This window comes from Penaeus monodon, chromosome 26 (genome assembly GCF_015228065.2).
Source record: "Penaeus monodon isolate SGIC_2016 chromosome 26, NSTDA_Pmon_1, whole genome shotgun sequence".
NCBI classification, from domain to species: domain Eukaryota; kingdom Metazoa; phylum Arthropoda; class Malacostraca; order Decapoda; family Penaeidae; genus Penaeus; species Penaeus monodon.
In genome coordinates, this window is record NC_051411.1 from 24,085,144 (window position 1) to 24,104,368 (window position 19,225).

Genomic DNA, 19,225 nt, shown 5'->3' on the forward strand with positions numbered 1-19,225 from the left:
TTATTATTATTATTGTTGTGTTGTTAATGTTATTAATTTATATTATTTATTGTTATTGTTGTTTTTTATTATTATTGTTATTGTTTTATGGTTCTTATTATCTTTTATTGTTATTGTTATTATCATCTTTATCATCATCATTGCTATTCCTTTTTTATTAGTATTAATGTTAATTTTGTTGTTAATTATTGTTATAGTTGTTATTACCGTAACAATAAATAATTTCAAAGTAATAGTTGTCCTTATCCTTATTAGGCTGGCTTGGCGTTGGCTTGTTTTAGGTTGGGTTGCTAACCATTTCCTGACCTCGACCGTTACTTCTTGAGAAAAAGGTCAGTTTTCGGAATCGACGCTGCCAGGCATATCCGTGTTTTCATCATCTCTTATCGGCGCATGTTAATTCCTACCAGTTCAATTTCCATGCATGCATATTAACAATAAGTGTAATGTATCATGAAATAAAAGAGTTGTTTTATAGTTAATATATATTGTTGTTTTAGTTTGAACACGCGGTCGCGGTGCCCACGCCGTACGACAGTTCGGGCCGAGCTGACGTCACTCCCGCGTGCTCGAGTCAGTTTCAAACCAACCGCCGTGACTTTAAGAACTAGGAGAGAGTGTGTGCGTGTGTGTAAAACTTGGGATTTCCTCTCGTGCCTTACATGTTTATTTGATTTAAAGGTAAGGCAGCGTTTAACGATTTGTTTTCATGTTTTGGTGTAGTTATTTGATTTGTGTTTTCATTTGATTTATTTTTTTTTTATGGATAGCTGATTTTAACTTGGTGAGACTTGTATTTCGAATAATTATTATATAGAATCAAAACAGTAATACCCGCCAACATACAGTCTACGTTATAATTCTGTATTTTATTTAATCCATTTATTATTTCCATTTATATTTACTCTCTCTGTGTCAAAGTAGAAAAGTCTATATCTGTATCTATCTCTTATTCTTGACCTTACCCTTACTCTCACTTTCACTCTTACTCTTACTCTTAGTCTCATTTTCACTCTCCTCCCCATCTTTGTCTCGCACACTCTGGTTTTCATTCACAATTACTCTTCCTTACAGTTGCCTTTTCTTTCTCCATCTTCCCCATCACCTTTCCTCCTTTCCTCCAAGTGTCTTATCCCCGCTTTCATCTCCCCATCTTCCTCTTACCTTTAATTTCATCTTTCCCTCCATTCTCTTCCTCCTCTCTCCCATCTCTTCTAGCTCCTCTTTCACTCCGTCTTTCACCTTCCCTCCTACCCCATACTTCCCTTTTCCCTTCTTTTTCCTTCTCATACCTCGCCTCCTCCTCTCTCGCTTCCTTCCTGTACCTCTCCCCACCCTTTCTCCCTCCTCCATCCCCGCCGCGATGGCTCACCGTGCGAAGAGTGAAAGGAGTCAAGGCGAGAGCGGGGGAGGAGGGGGGGGGGTTAGAGGGCATTCGTGCAGGCCTAAACAACCGAATTTGTTTTCCCTCCTTGTCACGCCCGTTACGCTCATTGGGGACGCTTTCGGACGTCCGAGTGCGGTTCCACTTGCGTTCATTCGGATACACGCGTGCACACACACGCATGCATGCACACACCTGTGAACTGTGTGCGTGTTCTTTATTCGTTCACTCTCACTCGCTCGCCCGTTGGCCCACTCGCGAAAGTAGTGTGTTTTTTTTTTTTAATTGGAGAGGGAAGACCGGTAGAAACAAGACAGTGTATTAATAAGCAAGAGGGAGATACACACATATGTTATATATATATATATATATATATATATATATATATATATATATATATATACATACCTATACATATACATACCTATACATATACATACCTATACAAATATATATATATATATATATATATATATATATATATATATATATACATACATACATATACATACCATTAAAAAGAATGAGGAGGCGGAGATGTAGAAAGACGGTTAAGTGATGACGACGATGAAGGCGGCGCCGTTGGTGGCGGTGAAGATGAAAACGCTGAAGAGGAAGAAGTAAAAGACGAGGAAAAAAGAGACGGAGAAAGATGAGAGAGGCGACGATGGACCGCATTGGGGTTGAAGCTTTAATTGGGGCGAATCTCGGGCGCCTGGATGCTGCGGCCGGGCCGAGGGAGCACGCGCCCCGCGTGCGGGAGGAGAAGGGTACAGGAGGGAGGTGGAGGAAGAAGAGGGCGGTGGAAAAAAGGAAGAAAAGAAGAAGAGGGTGGTGTGGAAAAAGGGGTCGAGGAAGGAGTTGGGGGAAGACGAGTAGAGAAGGGAAGTGGGGAAAAAGGGAGAGGAGAAGGGCTGTAGCTAAGAAGTAAGGGAATGAGGGAAATGAAGGAAGGAGATAGGAAGGATGGGAGAGAAAAAGAAAAAAAGTGAAAAGAGGTAAAGAAAAAAACGGAGAGAGCATGAAAGGAAAAGAGGAATAGAAAGAATAGCAAGTTATCACAAATTGACCAATCTATCAACAAAGAATTGCAAACAAGTAAAATGTTGCAACGTTAGGGTATCCTTCGAATGCTTCAGGTTTTTTAGTAATTTGCTTTTATTATTGTTAAAATAGTTGATTCAGGAGAGGAGCGATATTGCAAACCATTGCATCACTAATCTCATGGTCAGGCGCTGTGGGATTTAATTTCTGCTTGATATATTTTTGGATGCGTTGTGTAATGGGGGGAATACGAGTTTTAACGTGTTTGATATATATATATATATATATATATATATATATATATATATATATATAATTTTTTTTTTTTTTTTTTTTTTTTTTTTTTAGATATTTTCATTTTTTTAAATGTGGGTAACAAAAATAGTCACACTGCTTTGTCCTTGTTTTTTGTTCTTTGTTTTTAGCGCGCGGGTTGGGCGGGAGGCACAGGTGATAGGCGGGGTGGGTGGAAACAGCTGTCGAACACCTGTCCAGGTAGACCGAGTCGGTTGCCCACGAACGCCAATGCGCGCGCCACGCGAAGTCACACATACACGCCAGCACATACTCACCTGTACCTATGCACATATATGTTCACGTACGTACAGCACGTGCACACGCACGCATACACACACACTAACACTAACACTAATACTAAACTAACGCACGCATACACATACACACACTAACAGTAATACTAACGCACGCATACACATACACACGCACGCGCGTGCGCATATACGCATACACTCATACACGCATGCACATATATACACACTTGCAGACGCACACACACTCACATGTATATCCTCTTAGCCAGGATATTCTGCGGTTCCCACCTTTCCTACCCCCGTCTCCCTCTCCCACCCTCCTTCCCCTCCCTCCATTCCCTCTCCCCCGTCTCTCCTTAACCGTCACTCGGTAACCGTTTTTTCACGCTAATATCGACCGTAAGGACTCCCAACGTTTTCCCTCTGCAGTGGTATACCCGGACTTGGCGGGGTGGGGAGGGGGGCATACAGACTTACACATGCTCATACATACACAAATACAAAAACATGCATGCACATACACACGATGTGCACGCACGCACGCACATGTTCATACACAGATAGAAAGACAGAGATGGAAATTGGAGGAAGGGAAAGGGAGAGAGAGAGAGAGAGGGAAGGAGGGAGGGTGGGTGTGTGGGAGGGAGGGAGAGGAGGGGGGAGGAAAAGGAAACGGGGGAGGGAGGGAGGGAAGCATGGAGATGGGAAAGGGAAGAGGGAGGAGGGGGAAAGAGATGGACATGAGGATGGTGGGCAAGGAGATGGGAAGGGGGGGGGGGGGAATGAGGTGAGTTAAGGAGGGAGGAGATAGAGAGAGCAGGGGGATAGATACAGATATGAAACTAGTAAGTGACAAATGAATTTTAATACCCGCACAGAAAACCGACGGACAAACAAGGAGGTGGGCGGTCGTCTGGCACCCTCCACCTTGACTGTTTTCTGCAACTTCCGGCACAGGACATTGCTACGGGAGGTGCGAGGGTGGGGAGTGGGGGGGGAGGGGCGTTCCAATTTCTTGATCCTAACATGGTCAAGCGGCACTGACCCGCGACCTCTTCCTCCTCTTCCTTCTCTTTCTCCTCCTCCTCCTCCTATTCCTTCTTCGTCTTATCCCCCTCCTCTTCCTGCCCTCTTGGTCTCCTCCGCTTCTTTCTCCTCATCCTCATCCTCTTCTTTCTCCTTCTCCTCCTCATCCTCTTCTTTCTCCTTCTCCTCATCCTCTTCTTTCTCCTCCTCATCCTCGTTTTTCTCCTCGTTTTTCTCCTCCTCCTCCTCCTCCTCTTCTTCTTTCCCCTTCTTCTCTTCTCCTCCTCCTCCTCCTCCTCCTCCTCCTCCGCGGCCGATCGCACGAACATCCCTTTTAGAGCGGACTGACCCCCACCAGCTTTGCCTCCTCCTTCTCTCTCATACTTCCTTACTCATCACCTTCCCCCCTCTCTCTCTCTTTTTACTCGTCTTCTCTTTCCCCCTCCTTCCTTTAAAAAAAAGGTCCCGCCATACCCCAAAACATGCCGCGTTCGATACCTCACTTTCTGGCTTCGTCTCTGCTTCGTCCCCTACTTTTGCGAAAAGCTGATTGGCGGTTTGGGTAATTCGTTTTAACTGCGGCGAGTTAATAGTAAGAAAAACAGGGTTGTTTTTTTCTTCTTTTTTATTTGGCATTAAAAGAAAGAAAGGATGGGAGATAAAATCCGAGAGGAGAGGAGGGAGGGTTGGGAGAAGGGGTTAGAACGCAGGGTGTTGTGGCCGAAAGAGAACCCCGATAAGACGAATTCGTTAGGGGTGACGCATGGTTTTGTGCGTGCGTGTGTGCGTATGTGCGTGTATGTTGTGTGTATGTGTGTGTGTGTACCGGTCCAGACGAGGTCCTTATTTGGCATCCTCCTTCCTCCCTCCCTCTCTCCCTCCCTCCCTCTCTCCCTCCCTCCCTCCCTCCCTCCCTCTCTCCCTCTCTCCCTCTCGTGCCCTTCTTCCTTCTCCTCTTCCTCCTCGTGGGTGGGGGAAGGTGCAACTGGGCATCCAGGCATTTCTTCATTTCCCTTCTCTTTTCATCTCTTCTGAGGGGGAGGGAGGGAGAGGGAAAAGGAAACGAGGGGAGAGAAGAGGGAACGAGACAGGGAAAGGAGAGAGAGAGAGAGAGAGAGAGCGAAAGACCAAGCCTTTTCTTCCTCTTTTCCCATTCCTTCTCCGTCCATGTTCTCCCTCATCAATATTTTTATTCTCTCCCACTCCCCGACAATCGGCAGTGGGAGAGAGAATTAAAAAAAAATGATGAGGAAACGGCAACGAAGGTCAGCGTAGGTGGGCGGAGAAGACCAGGTGACCAAGGGGGGGTCCGGTAGGAGGGGGGGAGAGGGGGTAGGAGGGGCGACTTCTGTACAGTTCCGGCGGTCTGTTCAGTCTCGATCTCGATGGCAATTTGGGGCCTCTCTCTCTCTCTCTCTCTCTCTCTCTCTCTCTCTCTCCTCTCTCTCTCTTCCCTCCTCTCCCTCTCTCTCTCTCCTCTCCTTCTCTCTCCTCTCTCCTCCCCTCCTCTCCCTCCCTCCTCCTCTCATCTCTCTCCTCCCCCCTCTCTCTCTCTTTCTTTCTCTTTCTCTCCCTCTCTCTCTCTCTCTCTCTCTCTCTCTCACTCGCTTTTCTTTCGCTCGCTCACTCACACGGTTTGTCACATCCGACAAAGAATGCTCAGTGTACTAATAAAATGTCCGTATGAATTCCATCTGTAGCATCAGCAATAGAAGGCAGAGACCAATAACACTTAATAACATCCACAGTTGACAACAAGAAATAACCTTAAAATAAGATAAACTGATATCCAGCGATGGAATTCCTTTCTTAGACTCGAGAAAACTTTTTTTTCTCTTCCTCCTTTCCTTCGCTTCTTCTCCTTCCTCCCCATCTTCCACTTCTCCTTTCTCCCTTCTTTCTCTATTCTCATTACCCCTTTCTTCTCTTCCTTTCCTTCTCCTTGCTCGCTCTATCTCTCTTCTCCCTCTCTCTTTCCTTACTATTCCTTATTTCTTATTCCCTTCCTCCTTTTCCCCTCCTTCACCTCCCGTCTTCTTTTTCTCCCTTCCTCTCCCATACTCTTTCCCCTCGGCGTGCGTGAGTGCGAGCGCGCCATCACTTGAGCGTTTCGAGTCTGTTGCCAGGGACCTCATGGGGGTTGGGGGGGAGGGTCTGAGGTGGAGGTGGTGGTACCGTCTTTCGTCTTTCAAGCACTTGTATATTTTACATATGTATACGTGATTCTCTCTCTCTCTCTCTCTCTCTCTCTCTCTCTCTCTATATATATATATATATATATATATATATATATTATTTATTTATTTATATATATATGTGTGTGTGTGTGTGTGTGTGTGCGTGCGTGCGTGCATGTATGTGTACATGTGTTTCTCCCGCTGGCCCTCCCCGTGACTCCTGCTCTTACTCCACGTCCTCCTTCACCTCATTTCGAGAGCGGACTCGCCCACCGGAAATGACGTCATGAGATGGCCTAACCCTTATGAGTTAATGTGACTTGAAAGGTGAAAGAGTTGATAGGAAAGATATTAAAAGAGTGATTGGGAAAGAGATTGAGAGATGGAGGGAGGGAGGGAGATAGACAGAGAAGTAGAGAAAGGAGAGAGAAAGAGAAGTAGAGAAAGGAGAGAGACAGAGAGAAGTAGAGAAAGGAGAGAGAAAGAGAAGTAGAGAAAGGAGAGAGAGAAAGACAAAGAGAAGTAGAGAAAGGATTGCGGAAATGAGAAAGTGAGAGAGAGAGGAGAAAGGAGTGAGAGAGAGAGGGGGGAGAAAGGAGTGAGAGAGAGAGAGAGAGGAGAAAGGAGTGAGGAGAGAGAGAGGAGAAAGGAGTGAGCGAGAGAGAGGAGAAAGGAGTGAGCGAGAGAGAGGAGAAAAGAGTGAGCGAGAGAGAGGAGAAAAGAGTGAGAGAGAGAGAGAGAGAGGAGAAAGGAGTGAGAGAGAGGGTGAGAGGGAAGAAAGGAGAGAAGGGGAGAGAGGAGAGAGTAGGAGAAGGAGTGAGAGAGAGAGAGAGGAGAGGAGGAGAAGGAGTGAGAGAAAGGGGAGAGAGAGAGAGAGGAGAAAGGAGTGAGAGAGAGAGAGAGGAGAAAGGAGTGAGAGAGAGAGAGAGAGAGAGGAGAAAGGAGTGAGAGAGAGAGAGAGAGAGAAAGGAGAAGGAGAGAGAGAGAGAGAGAGAAGAGAAAGGAGTGAGAGAGAGAGAGAGAGAGAGAAAGGAGTGAGAGAGAGTGAGTGAGTGAGTCTGTTGGTAAGGGCAGTGGTGCAACCTTGGCCTACCTGGGGATTTTACCTGCAGATGGAGAAGACAAAGTGCTTGTGTGGGGGGGAGGGGGGGCAAGGGGCACTGAGGCAGGATTCATTGATAATTTTTCTTCCAGGATAAGACATAAATGAGGTGGTGCGAGGCGTGCTAGCTAAAGCGTACGGAGAGAAAGAGTGGGAAAATGAAGCCTCATGGGCCGGGAAAGCGGTGGGGCAAACCCGCTGGCTGATAGTGGCAGGGGCTGGGCACGGGGGCATGGGCAGAGGGGCGAGGCGGGGAGGGTGCTCTGTCAAGATGACGTCATTTGTCTGTCTCTCTGTGTTAAGGCTTGTAAGATTTTATTAATTTAATTTATTTCTTTTTGATTTTTAGATTTGACGAATATCCAGTATTTTTTTCCCCAATCGTGAAAAAAATATTACGTCACGAACAACCGAGTGATTTTTTTTTTTTTTTTAGAAAGGTTATATCTTTAATATATATTTTGTTCATGACATCAAATCTTAGTCAGAATACAGGAAATGTTATCACTGATCAATTTCGTGCGGGGTAGAGCGCCCTACTTTTGTCACAGGAAAAAAAAAACTTTGCTTACACGTGAACAGCTGAGAGACCAAGACGGACTTGTTTTGGCGCGGCGACAGAGCTTGTTTGCAAGCAGTAAGGTTAACTTAAAGATGAAGAGGGAGAGGAGACAGACACTTACACACACACACACACACTCTCTCTCTCTCTCTCTCTCTCTCTCTCTCTCTCTCTCTCTCTCTCTCTCTCTCTCTCTCTCTCTCTCTCTCTCTACACACAAAAAAATCAAGAATATTACTTACGACGTCATACACAAATTCCCTACACACCTTGCCGGAAGTTTACCTAATTAAGCTCCATTAGTGACGCATGTCGAGGGGAAACGGCCTATATTTCTATCTCTCTTTCTCTTTGTTTCCCCATTTTAGTGGTAGAGTTCTACCAAGAAATTATTCTTAGTAGACGGCGGGGATTCTATTTATACATTTTTTTTTGTAAGACCGGACGAAATGTTTGTGTGTCCGTTTCCCCTTTTGATTTCGTAAGCGAAAGAAAGAAAAATAAGGAGAGAGAGAGAGAGAGGGGCGGGGGGGGGGGGTTAAAACGCCTTATTTGGGCTCATTGCCTGCGTCACAGTACTGCATTTCGATGACTCAATTTTTGGTTTTGTCCTAGATTTATTATCATTGTTATTATTGGTGTTGCTATTATTTTCATTATTGTTATTGGTGTTGTTGTTAGTAGCAGTAGTAGTATCATCATCATTATTACCGTTATTATTGTTATTGTTATTATTATTGTTGTTGTTGATTGTTATTTATTATTTTTATTGCTGTTGGTATAATTATAATTCTTGTTGTTGGTATTATTATTATTATTGTTGTTTTGTTGTTGTTGTTATTGTTAATTAATTATCATTATTGTTAATGCTCATGTTGTTATTGTTAGCTGTTAATAGTTATTGTTATCATCATTATTATTGTTATTACGGTTGTTGTTATTATTAGTAATGATGATGTTGTCATCATGTCATAATTATTTGCAATCTCCCCTGCCCTCCCTCTTTTTTCTCTGTCCTTCGCCTTCTTTCCTTCCTTCCTATTCCAAAACCTCTCCCCCCCCCCCCATATCCGTCACGTTCGATAATCACGTAAAATTTCTCCATTCGCCAAAGGCCAAATTAACCGTCTCTGTGCCGCCATATTGTTCCGGTATTTACTGAAAGCCCCGCGTGTTAAAAAAAACAAATGGCGGGGAATAACGGACAGATATGGTATAGGTGTTGAAAGGGAAAGTGAATAAAGAGGAGAGAGAAAGAGAATGAGAGGAAGAAAAAAAGAGAGAGGGAAATCACGCTGAAATTGAAAGAAAAGTTTGAAAGAAGAGAACGTTTAAGCAAAAGACTCGATAGACGATTGAGAAAAGAACCAGAAATACAACACAGATGAGAAGAAAATGAGGAGAAAAAGGAAAAGAAAGAAAAAGAAAAGAATTGCAAGAAAGATTAGAAGACGAGAAAAAGAGGAGATGAGAGCAGGGGGGGGGGGGGTGAAGAATCTTTAAAAGGAGAAAAAGGGTGTGGAAGGAACGGGGAAGGACGGGGAGACGAGGAAGGGCGGAGGAAGGATGGATTTGGCAAGGGAGGTTAAAGGTGGAGGCGGAGGGAGTGGAGGGAAGAAAGAAATGGAGGGAGGGGAGGGAAGAGGGATGAGGGAGGGAGGGAAATGCTAGTGGAAGGAAGAAAGAGTGGGAAGGGGAGGGAGAGGAAGAAAGGGAGGGAGGTGACTGGAAGGAGTGGAGCGAAGGGAGGGGGTGGAGGGAAAAGGAAGACAGAGGGAGATGGGGTGAAGGGAGGGAGGGAGGGACAGGATGGGGAGAAGGATGGAGGGAGGGAGGGCGAGAGGGGAGGGTCAACACAATTAACGCCCTTCAAAGCTTAGCGAGGTTTAGAGAATGGAGGATCATAGAAGGAAGGCGGCCAAATCACAATTGACGACTCGTACTCACTCTATACGACTGCCTAACGCAGGGCCGGGCACGCTCGCGAACACGAGTTCACGTGAAGCCAGGCACTTCGCCACTCTTGCACAAAATCATGACCAGAAATTCATTAACACCTAGATATCTAAAGAAAATTGCCAGATAGATAGAGATAGCCCAAAATAAATATGTACGATACTCAATTAAACTTAATTGCTTTCTCTTTCATCCATCCGAACAGTCCTCACAACACACTTACACAAAACACTTACTGAATCAGTCATTACTGCCAAACCTTCGCAAAATCATCCAACAGAAACGCGCGCACACACACCAAACACACATCCAAACAACACACACACACACACACACACACACACACACACACACACACACACACACACACACACACACACACACACACACACACACACACAAACAAACACACACAAACGAACACACTCGCACTCAACACACACTGAGTCAACCCCGTGACTCATCATCTCGACGCCCCACCCTCTCTCCAGGTACATTGTTCCTCAAGTCTCGTCTCACCATCTTACCTCACCATAAACCTCACCATCATCCTGACTGATGAAACACCTTGCCATTTTGCCTCATTTTTCATCACCATCTCGAGTCAGTGCATGCATCATCACCATTCTGATTTTACTACATCGATCGTTCTGAGCTTTGACTCCGCCATCAGAACTCACCAGCTGACCTTACGCCTCACCATCATGTCACCATCATGTCACCATCAGCTACACGTCATGCAACGGAGCGACGGGGTTGGGAATGGATGTCAGATCAGAATTCGTTGGAAGTCCCTGGCCAGTCCATGGGTAATACTCATCCTCCTCACCCGTCGCCAGGTGGGTGAGTGAGTCGTTCGCTCGAGTCAGTTCACAGACGGGGAGATACGGGAGGGAAAAGGTGTGAGGGGGAGAGATGGAGAAAGTGGAAGGAGTGGGGAAGGGATAAGACGAGAGGGAGGGAAGGAGGTGAGGAGGAGCGACGGTGAAGTGGACGGAGGGGGGGGTGGGGGAGATGGAGGATGAAAGAGGTAGCGAATCGCGAGAAAGGAAGTGCTGAAGTGAGAGGAGAGCTGGAGAAACTAAGGAAGAGGAAGGTGGAAGTGTTGGAGAGAACGAGTGTAAAAGTATGAGGAAGGAAGTAGAGGAAAGGAGGACGAAGAGGACAGAGAAAGGAGAATAAAGAGGTGTAGGAAGTTTCGAAAGGAGGGATAAAGAGGAAGAAGGAATGGGAGAGTGAGATGAAGACAGATATAGAAAGATTAAGACAAAGACATTTATTTAGTTTCCTTTTTTTTCTCTCACGAGACTGTGTTGCATTCAGAAAATGATGAAATAACTGTTAGCCATTTTTGTGCTGTGTTTATACATGTCTTATGTCGAATAATCGGCGCAATAAGGTTGACTTCTTCGCGTTACCCGATATGACTTTGGTTCCTCCGGATAAAATATATATAAGATTTCGCAGATCTCGGGAACACAAAGAAAAAAAAAATATCATCACGCTTTATGTCTTGAAGATGTTTTTGAATGTCCCTCGCTTCTTTCTTTCTCTCTGTATCTTAATGAATCGTATCTTATTACAAGAATTCGTGATTATGCCAAAGGAGCGTCGACATGAAAGCGCCTTTGTAACTGCGATTTAACTGGTCTTTGTGATCTTGGCTTCCGTTTCGTTGTTGTTTTTTCGTGTATTGTTTTGTTTTTGTTTTGAAGGGAAAAAAGGCTTCGAGACAATGGTCATTTCTCATTTACTTCGTTTTTCTTTGAATTTTATCTCATTTATTGTCTCTATTTATTAGTATAATAATTTTCAATTTTGTTTTTATTTTATATATTTTTTAAAATTATTATTCTGTTTTGTGTACAATGTAGTTTTGACTCTCTCTCTCTCTCTCTCTCTCTCTCTCTCTCTCTCTCTCTCTCTCTCTCTCTCTCTCTCTCTTTTTTTTTTTTTTCCAAATTTGATAGAGTTTGGCATTCTGGCAGGCATGTCGCTGTTTCTAGTGTAAATACTCTGCCAGCATCATTGCCAGCCAGACACGGTGATAACATCGTGACGTCGGGAATTCTACTTTATATCGTCACTTCTTTTTTATTATTATCATTTCTACTTTCGTGTTTTTTACCTTCTTTTGCCTTTGTTCTCCGCCTGCCTATCCTTTCTTCGGCTTTTTTTCTTCATTTTATTCCTCATTTTTTTCACTTTTCATTTTCTTTTTTTCGTAGTTGCTTTCTCTTCGCACATTCTCCTTTGCCGTCCTTCGCTCTTCTCCTCTCCCTACTTTTTCTTCTCTCCTCCCTTTTTTCTTTTTCATCCCTCCTCCCCTTCCCCTCCTTTCCTCCTGTCTCCCTCCTCCTCCTCCTCTTTCTACATCTCCTTTCTTTCCCTCCTCTCCTTCTCTTCGTCTCATCTCATTATTTCCTTCTTTTATGCATTGTTTTCTCTTGTGTTATTACATCTCTCTTGCCCTTCCTCATCTTTGTTCCATCTTCTTCGCCAGGTCTTCTTTGCCTGTTCCACTTTCTTCTTCTTTCTCTTCTCCTTACTTCTTCTCCTCCAATCTACATTCTATCTTCGTCAAGCTCTTTGCTCATCTCTTCTCCATGTTTTTATCATCTCCCCCTTCCCCTCCAGCCTCTCATCTCCTTATCTCTTCCCCTCCTTCATTTCATCTTATTTCTTCCCCTCTTCAACTTCATCTGCCCTCTCCCCCCCTATCCTTGTCCCTCCCTCGCCTACATCGCCCTCCTCCTCTTCACCTTCTCCCCCCCCCCCTCCTTGATTATTCCCTCTTGTTTCATCCTCCTCTGCCTCCTCCTTGCCTTCCCTCCCCACTCTAATATCCTCACCCGCCTTGCTTATTCCCTTGTCTCATTCTCATCTGCCTCCTCTTTACCTTCCCTCTCCCTCCCCTCTCTTCCCTCATCCCTGTCCCCCCTCCCTCTGGTCACGGTTCCTGGTAGAGTCGTTAAGGGAAGGCAGGACGACCCACGAGGCAAAGATTTCCTCCCTCAGGGGTAGGGAAGAGGGGGTGGAATGGGGACGGAGTGGGGGCAGGGGGGGGTTGAAGAGGGGAGGAGGCTGGCTACAGAGGCTGTCTGTCTGGTTTTCATCTTCTGAATTTCATCCTTCTGCTCTTGGTCCTCCCTCCCTCTCTGGTGTTTCGTTTGGTCATCCCTTGCTTCCTTCCTTCCCCTCTTCAGCGTTTCTTGCCCCCCCCCCTTCGTACTTTATCCTGTCCCGGATATTCTCCTTTCTTTCCCTCTCTCCTCTTTCTCTTACTATCATCATTTACCACCTCCCACCACAGTCACTATCACCATTACCAACACCACTACCATCATCACCAAATGCCACAATTTCTATCCATATTTTCACGTTGAAACATGTGCGCGACACGTCAACTTTGCGCTAAAATGTAGCGAATCCGGAGCCGTTAAGCATAGAGATTCGGGATGAATGTAGGCCTATAAACGTGTGTGAGAAATTTTGAGAGCAGGGAAAAGAATAGGAGATGGAAAAAGTGAAGGCAGAGGAAAGACTGAAGGGAGAGAGGGGACGGAGATGGAGAGCGAAAGAATATATATATATATAATATATATTTATGTATGTATGTATATATATATATAATCAGAGAGAAAGAAATATAGGAGACGCGTGGGAAAACTAAAAGGTAAAGAAAATGATGGTTTAGGAAGGAAGATAATGGAAGAAGTGGGCAAAGGGGGAAAAGCAGAGAAAAACGAAAACAGAAAAAGAAAACAAACAAAAAAAGCATGCGAAAAAGACGAAAAAGAAAAGAAAGAAGATCAAACGAAACGAAGGATAGCGACGAGAAAGACGAAAGAAAAAGACAAGAGAAGGCTAAAGGAAGAGAGAGAGAAAACATGAAGAAGGCACAGGAGCAAAGAATTGGAAGAAAGAGGCGAAAGAAAAAAAAGAGAGTAAAGGACACAGAAAAGGCAAGCAAAAGGAAATGGGAAGAAGAAGAAGAAAGAGAGGAGCGGGAGAGAGAGCGCAATTGAGCATCCTCGCGAATAGGCCCGCGTGCGGCCACATGCACAGCGTTGCTATGCGGATGACCCGACATCCTGGTCCGTCGCCGGCCGCCGCTCGCCGCATGGAATAGGCTGACTGCGTCTCGGGGCGGCGTGTCAACGCAGAGGGCGAGCGAGGCTGACGCGACGCCCTGACGCATAATCCGCCGGTTGCAGAGGGAGGCCATGGGTGGAGCGTTTTATTTTTGGGATGGGGGGAGTGGAGGAGAAAGGAGGAGGGTGTTCTCCGCCCATTCCTCGTCTCATTTTCCCGTCATTTCATCTGTTCTATTTCTCTCTCCTCCATTTCTCCTTCCTAGTGTTTCCTCCCCTTCCCCCTCCATCCTCCCAGCTTTCCCTCTCCCGTGTTCCCTCTCCCTTCTTCTCCTCCCTTCTTCTCCTCCCTTCCTCCCCTTTCGTGCACCTCCTTTTCGTCTCAAAACATCAAAGCCACACTTGAAACCTACGCCTCATCTGCTCATAAATCAGCCGGACTGTTACGTCATGTCACGGTGCCTTGGTGCTCCCGGGAATGCAGATGACGCCTCGTCTGAGTTCTTGAGAGGGAAATGGATAGACAGATAGCTAGATGGATAGATAGATAGGGATTGATATATTTAATTAGAGATGAAGATGGGTAGATATAAATACAGATAGATAGATAAGTAGATATAAATAGGTAGATATATATATAAAGATGGGTAGGTGAATATATATAGATATCTAGAAATGGGTTAGTAGGTATAGATAGATAGGTAGAGTTTGCTAGAGAGACAGAGAAGAATGAGAGAAAAGAGAAGAAATGAGACTGTTAGTTAAGGATAGAGAAAGAAGGGAAATAGAGGAGGAAATGAAAGAGAATAAGGGGGAAGAACGAGGGAGCTGAAAGGAGAGAGGAGGAGATGGTAAGTGCAGAGTGTGAACAATCTCTTCGGCCATTACAAAGGGAGAGTGTGAGATAGTGAGTAAAGCATCACTCTTAACAACAGAAAAAAAGAAAGAGGAAGGGGTTGGGGGGGTAGAGGGAGAGAACGATGGGCGTGGGGTAGAGGGGAGGGGGCGGGGGTAGAGTGGTAATGGGGGCATCCCTTGGTGTGGGTGAAAAACCGCAGATGAAACCAAGAGAGGAGGTGGGGTGGGGAGGGAGAGGGAGGGATGGAGAGAAGGGGGGATAGAAGAAGGGAGAGCGAGAGAGAGGAGAGGGGGGGGTAGAGGAAGGGAGAGCGAAGAAAGAGAGGGGGGAGAGGGAGATGAGGAAAGGAGAGAGGGAGAGGGAAGTAGGTAGAAACATAGATAGGGAGGGAAGTAGGTAGAAACATAGATAGGGAGGGAAGGAGGTAGAAGCAGAAAGGGAGAGGGAAGGAGGTAGATAGATAGAGAGAGAGAGAGAGCAACGAAGTTAATAATAGATCCTAACATGCATCCAAATAAGGGATCCTTCTGAACACTATAAAGCTCTGATTATCATCATCGTTCTAAACACTCGAAATTCCTCGAGAGTCCTGCGTGTGAGGCGAGCTGCGCTGGCCCCGTCACGGGCTTAGATTAATGCGTGTTTCTGTGTAGTGTATGTGTGCGCGTGTGCATGTGTAGTTGTGTGTGTGTTTTTATGTGTATGCGTGTGGTTGTATGTGTATGTGTGTGTGTCCGTGTCCGTGTGCATGTGCATGTGTGTACCGTGCGTGTTTGCGTTGTGCGTGTGTGTGATATACTTGAATAAAATGTGTGTATGTGTATGTTAGAAATATATTTGTACGTAAAAAAAAAAAGAAAAAAAGGAGTATGTGCAACATTGTGGTTCTGCCTTTGCACCATGAGTGCTTGGACATGTTTGCGCGGTCGTGTTCCCAGAAAAGGAGGGAAAAAAACACTGTTAAAAAAACACCTAACTTATCGTTTTGACAAGGATGGTTGACAGATGTTAAGTACATCAGATTTCGTTACAAGCTTTTGCAAGCAACTTCGGGGCGCCGGCCTGTGACGTCACTGTTTTCTTTCGCCCCTTGACGCTGCCTTTCCTGCCTCTTCACGCCCTGGTGTCGACGGTTTTGTTTCTGGAATGCGTGTTGTTCCTCGTTATTGTTATTATTGTAGTAGTAGTAGTAGTAGCTATTATTATTACTATTGTTACTATTATTGCTACTGCTCTCTCTCTCTCTCTCTCTCTCTCTCTCTCTCTCTCTCTCTCTCTCTCTCTCTCTCTCTCTCTCTCTCTCTCTCTCTCTCTCTCTCTCCTCTCCCCCCCCCTCTCCCTCTGTGTGTGTGTGTGTTTCTTTCTTTCTTTGGTAACGGGAGGGAAGAGGAAGAGCTGGAGAAGGGAGGGTGAGGGGGAAACTAGAGGAGAATAGAGTTGAGGAGGAGGAAGAAAGGAAGAAAGGAGGAGGCAGGGAGATGCAGAGACTTCTTGGAGTAACAAGAATTATCATTATTATTATTATTATTGTTATTATTATTATTATTATTATTATTGTTGTTGTTGTTGTTATATAATTGGCCATACTGGTTTAACTGCGGTTTCGTTTATTTAGTTATCACATCTGATCTGAAAATCCCCAAATGGTTTTTAATGTATGTGTCTTCTTTTCACAGGTAACCATCATGGATTTTTCCGCGTGGAGGAAGTAAAAAGGGGAAAAGGGTAAGTAATCTGAAAAACGAAGGCATAAACACGCAAAACAAGAAAATGGGGTAATAGAAATATTAGTCATAGACTCATGTGATCAAGCTAACGTTGGTAAGCCTGAGTAATAAATTTCTTAATATATTTAGGAGGTTCTTTTGAGACTGATGATTATGCGGGCATGTAATACATACAAATCACCAGAACCCCAGCAGATGGAGTTTGAAAAAACACCTATAAACTTTGCAGAAGGTGTTTCACGATTGCGAACATGGTCGATTCTGAGTCACGCAAAACAACAGCAGCAGCAGCAACAACAACAACAGCAACAACAAAGACACCCTAGCATGTCAACCAATAAACATTTGTGTTATCTGCATTTACAGTTCTTGTTTAACGGTGCTTGCTTTGAAAAAAAAAAATCGAGTAAAGAACATTATAAATCTTTCTTTGTTTTCCCAACAAACGGCTCCTTGTCTTGAGAGCCGGCGAGTCGAGAACCGATAGATTATGAGTGATAAACGTAGCGAGTAGTGATAAGGAGATAAGAACTGCTTGCAAGATCTGGCAAGGGTAAGCGAACTCTGCTCTTTGAAGGTGTGGTTGCTCTATGCACTCTTTTATTGTTTACTTTTCTGCAGGGGATGAAATGGATTGGTCGATGGTAGTCTGTCTGGTACGAAGTATACACCTTAGCGCACTATTTTTCCTTTCATTCTCTTTCCATATCTTTCTCTCTCTCTCTCTCTCTCTCTCTCTCTCTCTCTCTCTCTCTCTCTCTCTCTCTCTCTCTCTCTCTCTCTCTTTTATTTCATCTCCCGTCTCCTCACCCCCTTACTTCCTCTCAGCCCTCTCCCCCTTCCCTCTCTTGCTTCCCCCTTTCCCCTTCTCCTATTACTCCCCTCCCCCCGCCCCTGCATTTGCAATCCCTCAATATGAACTTCTAAATCAATACTTGCAGTATCCTTCTCTTCGTCTCTCACAAATGGCTGTTCATCTCCTCCTTTATCCTAAATCCTGTGTCCTCGTTTCGCAAGACCCTCGTCCCCTCCCGCGCTGGGCTTTCGGGCATCGGTGGGGCACGTGTAGAGGGGGGGGGGGTAAGATTTCGTCACAGCACGTCCTGCCGGAAGCCCATCTTGGTTATGCAGTCGGTGAGGCAGGGGGGGGGGAGGTTGATAAGGAGAGATAAGGAAGAGCCGGGAAATGCAGGAGGAGGATAGAAGGGAATGTAAGAGGAAGAGGGGAATGGAGGAGGTTAGAAGGGAAGGAGAGAGGGAGGAAGGGGGAAGTGGAATGGAGGAGGGGGGGGGGAGGAGAAGTAAGAAGGAAGGGTGAAAGGGAAGAGAGGGAAGGTTGCAGGGAATTAGAGTGTAGCGAAGGAGGAGGAGCAGCAGGAAATGGAAAGGCTGATGAAGCGGAGAAGAGAGGACGGAGAATGGGCCCCAAAGTTCTTAAACGTAGCAAGACGAATCAGACACAGCTCGTCGTTAATTGGCACTTAACGTTTGAAGTCAGTTTTAAAGCAAATTCGTGGCACTTCACTAATCTTGAATCTAATCAGGTGTGCCAACTTCATCGATACTGTAGGATTTTTCAGGTTTTCTGAAACAGTGCATAGTATGCCGCTTTTCTGCTGTCTGTCTGGTTTTACATATCTATCAGTGCCTCTCTTTCCTTTCTCGTCTCTCTCTTTCTCTCTCTCTCTTTCTCTCTCTCTCTCTTCTCTCTCTCTCTCTTCTTCTCTCTCTCTCTCTCTTCTCTCTCTCTCTCCTCTCTCACATCTCCTCTCTCTCTCTCTCTCTCCCTCTCCTCTCCCCCCTTCTCTTTCCCTCCCCTTCCCCACTTTTTTTCTCCTCCTCTTCCATCCCTCTCCCGTCTCCCTTTCCCCTTTTCTCTCCCCTTCCTCCTCCCTCTCTCCTCCTTTCCCCTCCCTCTCCCTCTCCTCCTTTCCCTTCTCCCTCTCCCTCGCCTCCTCCCTCACCCTCTCACCCTTCCTCCCCGTCAGTGCATTCTCTTTTCCGAGTTGCATGCCGACGAGGAACGCATCGAGAGTAATCAAACTTGTCTCAATGCAATCCTGGGTATTACCTCAAATCAACTGACCTCCTGGTTTCTTCCAGTTTATATCAGGTGTTTGAACATAGTTATTTGCTTATTAGCTTATTTATTGTTTGTTATTGTTAGCATTGTTACTTTTGTTGTTCTGATTATTATTATTTTGCCTGGAGCTTTTATTTCGGTCAGCCTTGTTCATATCCTGTGTTCCCCGTGTGTTTGTTTGTTGACCGGAGTGTATTGTTTACTCAACGTGACTTCCCTTGACGTCAATGCCCTGTGGAAGCGACCTGCAGGGGGTTGATGTGTGGGGGAAAGGGGAGGGGAAGCGAGGGGGGGAAGGGGTTGATGGAAAGGGAGGAAAGGGGAGGCGAGGAGGGATTGATGTGAGTGAGGGGGGGGGGACGGCGGCGGCACGGGAGGAGGCGAGAGACAAGGGAGGGAGAATGGATAAGGTGGGGAGGGGAGATACGGAAGGAGAGGAAGAAAGGTGGGAGATAAGGAGAGGGGTGGGGATTAGAAGGGGGTTGTTGAGAGTGTAGGGTAGTGTGTGGGGTGAAAGGGGTGGGTAGGACATGGGGGAGGGGCAGGGGGGAGGGAGAAAGTAAAGGACGTCATCATTACATGTGTCTTGATTGTGTTATTTACATCTCCGTTTTCTCCCAGCAATTAAAATGGCTCTTCTCTTGTCCAGAAAGTTTTGGG

The 19,225-nt window shown here is 45.5% G+C and overlaps 1 protein-coding gene across 3 annotated transcripts in view; it reads left to right on the top strand.

Annotated features, from left to right (window-relative positions):
- Positions 1–533: 533 nt before the first annotated feature.
- The window catches only part of LOC119590018 (unconventional myosin IC-like), an 86,290-nt gene continuing 67,598 nt past the window's right edge, over positions 534–19,225 (top strand). The window contains exon 1 of one of the 3 annotated variants that reach the window (XM_037938731.1): positions 534–681. The gene's annotated coding sequence lies outside the window, so the exon portion shown is untranslated. Of the gene's footprint in view, positions 682–16,430; positions 16,481–19,225 lie in introns of those variants that run through there. The other 2 variants (XM_037938732.1, XM_037938733.1) reach the window with 2 other exon arrangements.